This window comes from Saccopteryx bilineata, chromosome 8, assembly GCF_036850765.1.
Source record: "Saccopteryx bilineata isolate mSacBil1 chromosome 8, mSacBil1_pri_phased_curated, whole genome shotgun sequence".
NCBI lineage: Eukaryota > Metazoa > Chordata > Mammalia > Chiroptera > Emballonuridae > Saccopteryx > Saccopteryx bilineata.
The window spans coordinates 57,526,128-57,538,649 of record NC_089497.1 but is presented as its reverse complement, the minus strand read 5'-3'; the positions used below and the strand labels follow the sequence as shown (position 1 = coordinate 57,538,649).

At 37.2% G+C, this 12,522-nt stretch overlaps 1 protein-coding gene and 1 pseudogene across 11 annotated transcripts in view; one reads left to right on the top strand and one right to left on the bottom strand.

Annotated features, from left to right (window-relative positions):
- DLG1 (discs large MAGUK scaffold protein 1) overlaps positions 1–12,522 on the top strand; it is a 304,845-nt gene that overhangs the window by 36,129 nt on the left and 256,194 nt on the right. The gene's annotated exons all lie outside the window — the stretch shown is intronic.
- Positions 6,524–6,700, bottom strand: LOC136312301 (U2 spliceosomal RNA; annotated as a pseudogene).

Here is a 12,522-nt window from a genome sequence, read left to right as displayed (position 1 = left end):
GATCGAACCTGGGATGTCAGCATGTCGGGCCAATGTTCTATTCATTGAGCAACTGGCCAGGACTAATAATGTATGTTTTTTAGATACTTATATGTTAATTGAGTATTGACTCAATTAGAGTAGATATTTGATTATTTCATCTATAATATAGGCTTATATTTGAGTTGGCAAAGCTATTTTAAAATTGTTTTATTGGCAAAATGGTATCTAATTTTCAGGGGCATTTCAGACTTTAAAATTTTGTAATCACCTATAGATTAGATATTGGAAAGGCTATTTATTAATTTAATAGATATTTATTGAGCTCCTGTTACAGTCTGGTCACCAACTCTTGCCTTTACCCTGCTGCGAATTGCTGGGGATAAAAGTAGCAAATACATGCGACTTCTTGAGTCTTGATTTGGAGCTTTGAGTCCAGTGAATTTAGAAATTGAACCATGGAAGTACTCCTAGAAGCCGTTGAGGTTTTTTTTTTCTTTTTATCTTTTTTTAATAAAAGGGAAAATTGAGACTCTTCAAAGGAAAATGACTGTTTATAGTTGTTGTACAGACTTTTAATGGGCTGAAACACTATTTTGGGCTCTTGGAAGAGTGATTTATCAAACTTCACTGTTATGAGGTCTGCCAGATTTAGCAATGCCTTCTCTTACTGGGCTAGACTATTTAAGATATAATAGAAACTTCATATAAAGATATTTCAGAACACTGAGGGAAAAACCAGCTAAAGAATGTCACATACCTTTTATTTTCCCTCACGAAATGCAGTGTCTAGTCAGTACTTAGATATTACCTACGTACCTACATTATTTTCAGTAATTTTCCTAAAAATGATAAACTTTAATTATTTAAGGAATCATGAGCCTTGACTGGGCCTTACTCTTTCATTTAGGAGCAAATGATTCTTGGGATAGCTGGGAAGGAGGAGATATTCTCAGATTCCAGCTAAGCAGGTAATTCTGGGCTATATGTCCTGCATTGGGGAAAGGATATATTAGCCCATGATGAAATTTACTTGCCCATTCCCCCTTATCTCGTCCCCAAGCCTTATAGCTACAGGTAGGTAGGTAGGTAGGTAGGTAGGTAAGTAAATGGATAGAAACCTGTAACTGCCGTTTATTGAGCATGCAACAAGGTTAACATTTTAAGTGCCGTGCATGTATCATTTCATTTAATCCTTCCAGCAGTCCCAGTAAACTCTGTTCAAGGTCAAGTCCCACTGCATCTGTCTCAGGTATATCCTATTAGGCTTGAATAAAAAGGCTTTCACCTGATAGCCATCAATAATAGTAATAAAATAATGATGCTTGCTTATTGTGTGATTGATTCTAGCTAAGTGATATACTTGTATTAACTCTTTCTTATAACCCTTATAGTGAAACTCAGGTTAATATGAAAGTTGCTGATACAGCCCATGATATTTGAATTGTTAGGAGTGGGAGTGGAGTATAAGAAGCAAATGGGAACAATTCAGTTTTGTTTGAATTCGAGGTCATTCATATCTGTAGACTCTGAGAAAACTATGGACTATGAGAAATTGCAGGTAATACTCTCCCTTGTTATCTCTTTTAACAGGGGAGTGAACAACAAGCTTATGAGACTGAAAGCCAGTGGCATTCCTATGCCTCATCTCCTGTCAGCCTATCTAGTTCTGTTTCCAGTGATCTTGACAGTGCAGCGAATACACAAAGTTAGGTTACTTCTGGGTTAAAAACGAAGTCTTCTTGAGTTTGAAATGGTAGAGTTATAATTATCTTTTTGTGGTGATTTTTAGTTTACTTATTTATCTTGGTAGGGCTTTGGTAAAATAGATTTAGTAGTGTATTAATGTTAAAATCTGACTTCTTTGTTAAAATGTTCCTATTATTATTATTATTATTATTTTTAGTAAAGAAAGAATAGGTAAGTTTAGAGACAATATTTTAAATTACTGCATTTTCTTCCTTCACCCCTCTCAAAAATACCACATGGAACATTCCATTCATTACTGCCTGAGAAAGTCATTACTTTGCAAGCTGCAGTTGCTGAAATGGTATAGTGGTAGCAATGTTTGCTTGCATTTTTTTTTTAGTGACATTTTTTTGTAATTATCTTTTGAATATTCAAACTGCAGCAAACAAGGAGAAGCAGATTTAAATTTATATCGGGGAAACCTCTTTGTGGAGCATTTCATCAGATGACTCACTGTCAACCTCATATTTTAAAAAGAGAGATTAATGAAATAGCATCTGAAGCAGCAGTAAACTCTTGTGGAATAAAACCCTGACATCTTCCACAGTGTTTTGTGGAATAATTTTAATTTCTTCAGATACAGATTACATAAAGAAGATTGCAGGGCACGTGACACATTCTGGTTTCTTGTATTTCAGATAGTAGAAAATTGCTACCTCTAAGAATGGATCCTGGAGAGATCTTGTTACAGTTATAACTTTCATCTATGGTTTTCATCTCACAACCTCATTTTAATTTTTATTTCTAATTTTTTATTCATATAGGCAATTTAAAATAGTTTGCAATAAAACTGTTTTATGTATAAAACATTGTAATGGTAGAGTAATGGATTGCCTGTGCATTGTAACCACAAAGGTAAGATACAGTATGCTTTCTACATTTCATTGTTAGTGACAGATGTGAGAGACCTTTTTGTTCATGATGTATTTTAAAAATAAAGTGTGACTATTGTTATATACTGTATTTGAAAATAGATGTTTGAATCCATGTGATGCTTAGTTTATATCCTTTAGGAAAAGTAGTATTTTGAAATGTGTTTCAGATAGCTAAAAATAGTGTAATGAACAGATATTTTCCTCCCTGAGATTTATAGGAAGCTTTTCTCCCAACAGCAAAGGTTTATAAAGTCTTGATTATATTTAAATCTTCTAAGTATATTCTAAGAGTTCTCTCCCTCTACTTTATTGTCTGCCCCAACATCTCATGCTGGTTGAAAGTATAATTCATTTTGAGAACATTTTCTGGACTCTTCTATCTATTGCAAATATAATACTGTTTTTTAAGAAAATAAATTCTGGTTGTGTTGCCTTTGGAAAGATGCTGATTTGGACTTAAAATGGTTAAACTTGCACACGTACTTCTTCAAGTACTCGTCTTAAAGTGTTTTTTGCTCACTGTCCCTCAGAGTGCAGTAGCATACCATACATCCCTTGATCTCTAAGTTTGGTTTCTTTTATTTCTGAGTTGTGGACATTTTAATTGTGTAAGTTTCAGGATTCTTACATTTTAGGTTTACATATTGGTTTTCAAAATATGGAATAATTTACTTTTTGGCTTTTATTTCTGTACGCTTAGCACACGCAGTTATTGTTATTTGGGAGTACCAAATCCTAGCCACTAGACCACCAGGGACTCGGAGTGATTGTTATTTGAAATTCTTGATATTTTAAAGTTATGTTCAGTAATAAAAGATTCAGTAAATTTGTAAATTGTGAAAGTAGACTAACAATTCACTATATATGAGAATATATAAGAATATATAGTGAATCGTTTTTCAGAGGAGAAAAAGTGAGAAAATTGATGTAAATTAGTTTTGTTTGTTGCTCATGGAGGTATCGTTTAAACGTAGGAGCTTTGATCACATACCGAGGTATTCATTATCTGGTCCCATCCTGTTTGTATGGGGGTGTCTTCTGTGTACTTCTAAGTAAACTCTCTTATTAAAATAGTCTTTAAGAATGTTTAAAGGGCAATAAGCCTCGTACACAGGATTTTTTTTCTTTGAGTTCTTTTCATGGTGTCTGTTTTTAGCTCTTTCTCTGATTTACCTTTCAACATTTCAGTTTTTATTTCTGATATAGCAAGGTTATCTATCTCTTCTCTCTACCCTATACTTCTTGATAGAGTTTTAAGAATTTGCATTTGACCCTTTTAATCGAGAGAGTCACTGTTGTTAAAAAATTATATGGAATCTTTATCCTAAAGTTTTTATAAATTTTTATTAAGCAACTTAAAAATAGAAAAAAGTGTAGGTTGGAAATTAGGAAACCTAAAACATTATTTGTAGTTACTTTTAAAACTAAATTAAAATTTCTGTAATTAAATATAAAACTCTTTGAACATATGTATTTAACCACTAATAACCACTAACTACAGCAGGAAGAGCAAACTTCTTAATTTTCGTTTCAACTAAAGTGCTACATTGTTTTCTCCCCTTAAAACTTTTCTTTCTCTTATGATCTTTAGAGAACTTTATGGTTTTATATGTGTTTTAAAAGTCTGACAGTACAGTTGATGTAATTCTATCATGCTAATACTTAAAACACTGTTCCAAGTGCAATTTTTTTCACATCCGCCTCCCCTCTCTCCCACTTGTGTAGGCACCGTGAGCAAGGTAGGCATGTTGCATCATTGCTACCATGGATACCCTTAAGAACAGGCATGTGGGTTGAGATAAAGCAATGATGATTAGTTTTCTGGGTTTTTTTTTCTCCATAACTGTATGTTCTTCACAGTGAAGACTCTTATTTTAAAATGTTCGCAAATGACTAGGTTGGAGCTGTGATGACTAAGTCTTCACTGCTACTGAAATGCCAAATGTTGGCCTTCATTTACAGGAGATTAATGCCATTTTACTAATTTAAAATGATCATAAATAGCTCTATATTCCTTTTCTGCTTAATACGTTTTAAACACAAATGTAATGTTTGTGAAATGAAAAATATATTTCCTCTTTCAAGGAAATACATTTTAAAAATACTATTCTGAATTTAGATGGGGAAAAGATTGTAGTAAGCATTTCTAGTGTGGCAGTATTTTTGATTACTGTTAGTTAATTCATACATAGGTTTCTGTGTAGTTTAATCAGCTTGGATACAACTTTTTTTTTTCTGAAGCTAGAAACGGGAAGAGACAGTCAGACTCCCGCATGCGCCCGACCGGGATCCACCCAGCACGCCCACCAGGGGGCGATGCTCTGCCCACCAGGGGGCGATGCTCTGCCCCTCCGGGGCGTTGCTATGCCGGGACCAGAGCCACTGTAGCGCCTGGGGCAGAGGCCAAGGAGCCATCCCCAGCGCCCGGGCCATCTTTGCTCCAATGGAGCCTCGATGCGGGAGGGGAAGAGAGAGACAGAGAGGAAGGAGAGGGGGAGGGGTGGAGAAGCAGATGGACGCTTCTCCTGTGTGCCCTGGCCGGGAATCAAACCCGGGACTTCTGCACGCCAGGCCGACGCTCAACCACTGAGCCAACTGGCCATGGCGGATACAACTTTTACTTTGTGCTTATTTACATAATGTCTTCTAAAAGGTACTCGTTTTTGTGTTTGTAAATTCTTGTGTTCTTAGCTAGCTTCTTTGTAAATATAGTATATGTTCTATGGGGTAGAGTTAATATTGTGAGGGGGCCAGGCAAAGAAGTTTGTTAGGCTTATTCACTATAGGAAAATGAACGTGGAGCATACAAGGTCCAACAAGAGTGATTTGGGAGTATTATTATATATGTTTTCTTTTATTAGCGATAAAGCACTATGTATAAACTACAGCTAAGGGCATTTATATTTTTTAGTATAGAGCAGTGATTTTTCTACCCTTTTTACTTTATGGCACACATCAACTAATTACTAAAAATCTGTGGCGCATCAAAAAATACATTTTTTTGCTGATTTGACAAAGAAATAGATATAATTTTGATTCATTCACACTGGATGGCAATTGTTATTTTTTTATTTGACAATCTAAGAGAAAAGAGGTCAGTGTCCCTGACTAAATAGTCAGATTCTGCATGTTTTTAAAAATTCTTGCAGTACACCAGTGTCCTTCTTGTGGCACACTGGTTAAAAATCACTGGTCTAGAGGTTTCCTATTTGTCCATTCACTTCAGAAAATAACCTTAGTATCAAAATTTCTTTCAGTAGAATCATATCTTTCTCCATCTTTTGTTATACAAGTAGAAAAGGGATGTTCTCTAGTTCTGTTCATTTTAGAATTACTTAGCAGTTTAGGTGGCAGGACAAAGACCTGACAAGAAAGAAAATTTTCATGTGTTCTTGATTAAGCTTAGAAAGGAAAAAAGGAGCTTTCATAGCTCAGGAGATTCTCTTACACTCAATACCAGTCATTATTATTTTTATTATTTGAGTTATTTGCCCAAACTTGCAGTCCAGGGCAGTATTTGAAGGATATGCGGTGTGAGGTGTTTTCTAATTAAGGAATTGCCAATACATATGTTTTAGGAGTTGCAGAAGAGGTTTTCATTATTTCTGTTAATAGGCCATTTAAAAAATATTCTTGTGAGGTATTTCCTTCTTTTTTGAGATCTTCATGCATAATAATTTCTTCTATTTGCAAGTCCTTGTCTTTAAATCTTACTAACCCTTGAGATTCCAGCTTATGGTATATATTACTTCCTCAGGGAAGCCTTCCTTGATGCCCAAGATTAAATAAGGTTCCTCTACTTCTGTAAGTATATCTTACTTTTCCTTTGTAACATACAGTATACCATGTATTTGTGTGATTATTGATTAATATTTTTCTCTCACAGGACTATGATCTTTACAAAAAAAATAAAGACTGTTTTGTTCTCCATGGTATCCCAGATGCCTGACCACGTGTCTGAGTATCTACATGTAGCGGATACTTAGTAAATAATTATTGAATGAATGAAGCCTTTGCACAGACGCTCTAAACTTGTGGGTTTAAACTGATAAGAACAGATACTACACTTGATCTTAGCCAAAAGGCCGAGAAGCAATAAAACTTGTGGGTTTAAAAAATGAAAATTTTACTTTGTAATGCATATTATCCCATTTTTCAATATGGTTATATATCCTGGAAAATTGTCTCCAAAATTTACTTTTTTACATTTATAACAAATTCAGAAGGATCTAAAGTAGTTTAACTTCCCAGTGTCTTGACATTTAATTAGTTACAAGTCACTTAAATGCTTGACTGATTTGTTGACTGTATATATAAAGGGTGAACTTTTTTTTGTTTTATACTTGATTTAGGAGAGACAGATTCTTTTTCATTTTAAAGGGCTTCCTTTCATCTCCAGGCTGCAAAATGTTAACTAATAACTTTAGCACTTTTCAATAGATCTTTAAGCAATAATGGAAATGTTGTATAGCTGTGCTCTCCTATCCACTAGCACAGCGGTCGGGAACCTATGGCTCGCGAGCCAGATGTGGCTCTTTTGATGGCTGCATCTGGCTCGCAGACAAATCTTTAATAAAAAAAATAATAACATTAAAAATATAAAACATTCTCATGTATTACAATCCATTTATTTCCTACCACTCATGTTCATGGTTGCGGGTGGCTGGAGCCAATCACAGCTATCCTCTGGGACAGCACCAAATTTTTATTGGATAATTTGTAACGTACACAGGTTGTTGTGAGGTCAGGAAGTAAACTTCCCTCCTTTTAATTAAGTAGTCAGCTAGCTAATTGCAGAAACCCTTTTGACGAAGAAGATGGCTAAAACAAAAAAAGATGAGGAGTATCGTACTTTTCAGCAGGAATGGACAGAGGAATTCGCCTTTGTGGAGAGAGCAGGTTCTGTAGTGTGTCTAACATGCAATGATAAAATTGCATCAACAAAACGGTCAAATATAAAGCGGCACTTCGACACTCGCCATACTACATTTGCATCGAAATATCCAGCGGGGGACAGCAGGAAGAAAGCATGTCAAGAGCTACTGTGCAGAGTGCAAGCTAGTCAGCAGAAACTCTGTGTTTGGACCCAACAAGGTGACTGGAATTCGGCTAGCTTTGCAGGTGCTTTAACAATTGTGAGAAACTGAAAGCCATTCACAGATGGGGAGTATGCCAAAACATTCATGCTTGATGTTGCCAATGAACTTTTTGATGATTTTTCGGATAAAGACAAGATAATCAAACGAATAAAAGACATGCCTCTGATGGCAAGAACTGTTCACAATCATACCATCATGATGGCAAATCAAATTGAGGCAACACAAGTGAAGGACATAAACGCAGCACCATTCTTTTCTCTCACTTTGGATGAGTCAACAGACATAAGCCATTTATCCCAGTTCAGAGTGATTTCAAGGTATGCTGTCGGTGACCCACTATGTGAGGAAAGTCTTGCTGTTTTGCCTATGAAAGAGACAAACAAGAGGGGAGGGAGGATTTATTCAAGTCTCACTGAGTTCGCTAAAGAAAAAAATCTACCGATGGATAAACTTATTTCGGTGTGTACTGATGGTGCTCAGTGCATGGTGGGGAAAAATAGGATTCATAGTGCTTCTTTGTGAACATGAAAAGAGACCCATCTTAAGTTTTCACTGCGTCCTACATCAGATGGCGCTTTGTGCTCAGATGTGTGGCGAGAAACTTGGTGTGGTGATCTTGCTGGTCATTCGAGTGGTCAACTTGATTGTTGCCCGAGCTTTAAATGATCGCCAGTTTAAAACACTGCTGGATGAAGTTGGGAATAATTATCCTGGTCTGCTTCTGCACAGCAGTGTGCGTTGGTTGTCAAGAGGGAAGGTGCTCAGCTGTTTCGCGGCTTGTCTGAGCGAAATCCGGATTTTTCTTGAAATGTAGACCGTTGAGCATCCTGAGTTAGCTAACACTGAGTGGCTCTTGAAGTTCTACTATCTCGTGGACATGACTGAACATCTGAACCAGCTCAAAGTGAGAATTCAAGGCGTTGGAAATACAGTCTTATCCCTTCAACAAGCAGTGTTTGCATTTGAAAACAAGCTGGAACTCTTCATCACCGACATTGAAACAGGTTGTTTACTACACTTTGAAAAACTGGGAGAGTTTAAAGATGCACGCACAACAAGTGACCCTGCTCAACATCTTGATCTCCAGCAGCTAGTGGGCTTCACATCTAATCTCCTTAAGTCATTCAAAGTGTACTTTGGAGAATTTTGTCAGCGCACTCGTCTTTTTTAAGTTCATCACCCATCCACACGAGTGTGCAGTGGACAGCACCTACCTGAGTTACATCCCCGGTGTCTCCGTCAGAGATTTTGAGCTACAAGCTGCTGACCTGAAGGCCTCAGACATATGGGTGAATAAGTTCAAGTCACTGAATGAAGATTTGGAAAGACTTGCACGACAGCAAGCACAGTTGGCGAGCAAACACAAGTGGGGAGAAATGAAAAAACTTCAACCCGAGGACCAGCTGATTGTCAAAACTTGGAACGCGCTTCCCGTCACATACCACACACTGCAGCATGTGAGTATTGCTGTACTGACAATGTTTGGCTCTAGGTATGCATGTGAGCAGTCTTTCTCACATCTAAAGAATGTTAAGACCAACCTACGATCACGTTTAACGGATGGAGGTCTCAACGCCTGCACGAGGCTTAACCTCACCACGTATCAACCAGACTACAAAGCCATCAGCAAAACCATGCAGCACCAGAAGTCGCATTAATGGTAAGAAGTACTTTATTCATCATTGGTTAGCAACAGCATAACAACACTATTAAAAAGAATTCAGAGACTTATTGCACTTTAAAAGTGTTGGTCTTATGTAAAATGCACACATTTACTTGTATTTAGTGTTAAACATATTGTATGACTCTCACGGAATTACATTTTAAAATATGTGGTGTTCATGGGTCTCTCAGGCAAAAAGGTTCCCAACCCCTGCACCAGCACATGAAATATATTCAGTTTGACAGAGCAACTAAATTTAATAATTAATTTAAATAGACTTAGATTATTGATCTGTAACAACCATTTCCATATACCAGTGAACCCTTCACCTTTTTTACTTCTGAATTTTTAAAACATTTTTGAGTGGGTAATAAATTTACATATTACTCAAAATAAGCTCGATCAAAACTATCATTAAAAAGTTTATATCGGCCCTGACCGGTTGGCTCAGCGGTAGAGCGTCAGCCTGGCGTGCAGGAGTCCCGGGTTCGATTCCTGGCCAGGGCACACAGGAGAAGCGCCCATCTGCTTCTCCACCCCTCCCCCTCTCCTTCCTCTCTGTCTCTCTCTTCCCCTCCTGCAGCCGAGGCTCCATTGGAGCAAAGATGGCCTGGGTGCTGAGGATGGCTCTGTGGCCATCTGCCTCAGGCGCTAGGATGGCTCTGGATGCAACAGAGCGACGCCCCAGATGGCAGAGCATCGCCCCCTAGTGGACATGCCAGATGGATCCTGGTCGGGCGCATGCGGGAGTCTGTCTGACTGCCTCCCCGTTTCCAGCTTCAGAAAAATGCAGAAAAAAAAAAAGTTTATATCACCATTTTCACTTCTGTCCCTTTTGCCCCTGGTCCCATGGGAAACTGTTTTAATTTGTTTCTATTTATCTTTCCACTATTTATACATTTACAAGAATTAAGAATGTTTTTATTTCTCCCTTTTCTATACAATAGGTTGGGGTCCCCAAACTTTTTACACAGGGGGGCAGGTTCACTGTCCCTCAGACCGTTGGAGGGCCACCACATACAGTGCTCCTCTCACTGACCACCAATGAAAGAGGTGCCCCTTCCGGAAGTGTGGCGTGGGCCAGATAAATGGCCTCAGGGGGCTGCATGCGGCCCGCCGGCCGTAGTTTGGGGATACCTGCAATAGGTACTATGTTTTATATTTCTATTGCTAGTTTTACTTATAATATCCTGAAGTTCTCTCCAATTTACTTCACAGAGCTTTTCTTTATTTTTTTTACAGCAATGTAGTATTGTGTGAATATATATCAGTTTTTTTTTAACTGAACATGGCCTTTTTAATAAATGACCTGTAACAGCTAGTTCTAACTGGAGAAAGGTGGAAGTTGGGTCTATACCCAGACAGTCTACCTTGAAATATTCCACTTTTTTGAAAGATATAAGTGTATTTTTGCTATACCCTAAATTTTCACTATGAACAGTGCTTTAGTAAACTACTTTGTATGTATATCATTTAATATTTGTTCAGTTATTTCTGTATGGTATGAGACCGCTGTTTTAGAGAGTAAATGCATTTAAAAGTTTGGTAGCTATTACCAGATTTTCCTCCATTGGAGTTGTGCCATTTTGCCTTCTCACCAGCAGTGTATGAGATTGACTGTTTCCCTGCAACTTTGTTGACAGAATGTATTTTCAAGTCTTTGTATTTTTCCAATTTGCTGAGTGAGAAATGGTGTATAAATGTATACTGCTCACAAAAATTAGGGGATATTTTCTTGCTTCATATTCATTTTGAAATATCCTCTAATTTTTGTGAGCAGTATAGTTTTAATTTGGACTTCTCATATTTAAGCAAGGTTTATATTTATACTTTTTTTCTCTATTGTCTTGTCAGCCTTTTTCTCAATTTCTAGGTTTTTATATTATAGGGCGATTAGACTTTGTGATCTGAGGTGCACTTTTTTCCACACTCTTTGTCATGGTGTTAGTATCGGTCCTCTTCTCTCTTCTCTCTTCTCCCTTCTGAATTTTGAGTCATAGTAAGACATTCTACCTTCCAGAGTTATAAATAATTTCCTCAGCTGTTCTTTTGGAATTTTATGTATGATTTCATTTTTAAATCTTTGGAGCATTTGAAGATTTTTCTGATATATAGTGTTAGTTGTGAAACCACTGTTATATTTTTCCATGTGGCTACCTATTTATTCCAATGTCATTTATTAAAAAGTCTACATTTACCCCCAGTGAATTGAGATGCCACTTTTGGGCAAATAAATTCCCATATGTGTTTGGATCTATTTCTGGGCATTCAGTTCTGTTTCATTGGTCTGTCCATACCCAGCTTACTAACTTGACATTGTTTTACTCATTGAAGCTTTTTAGTTTGCCATAACATCTAATAGAGTTAACCTCATTGCCTCTGTTTTTGAGCCTTTTTTTTTTTTTCTTTTTGCTTTTTAATGGCAGTTCTTTCCTGTTTGTTTTTCCATATAAATTTTGTAATCAACTTATCTAGTCTGAGAAAAAATGTTTCAGTGTTGGGAACATTCTCTAAATAAGTAAGTAGCACACATTAAGGAATGTTTCCTGCCCCGTAGAGAGAGAGGCAAGAAAGCTGAGTAAGTTTATCTCTTACGTACCTTTCCATCTACTAGTATAAACTACCAACCAGAGACTAGACAAGAAGTTTTCTTGATTTCCCAGCCTGGGGGGTAGAATCCTAAATTCATCTTTTAGAGTTTTTTCCAGTTTATTTCTTTATAATCAGAGGCACATTTTACCTGTTTCGTCAGTTCTGCCTAACTTTTGTTCTGTGACTTTACGGTTTGACTAAAGCAGTGGTTGACAAACTCAGTCAACAGAGCCAAATATCAGCAGTACAACGATCGAAATTTCTTTTGAGAGCCATATTTTTTAAACTTAAACTATATAGGTACGTACATTGTTATTAACTTAATTTGGGTACTCCTAAGCTGGCTTTTGAGATACACTCAAGGGGCCAAAGAACCACATGTGGCTTGCGAGCCGCAGTTTGCTGACCACTGAACTAAAGTTACCTGACTTTGACTAAATGAAATAGGTTTATTTCTGGTGCTAACTCTGGTTGGTGTTGGGTGCACAGAGGGCTGTATGATAGTTCTAACAGGTTGAAGGAGAGAGTGCTGTTATGAACTAGTGGTCTTTGGTATGGCTGAGGC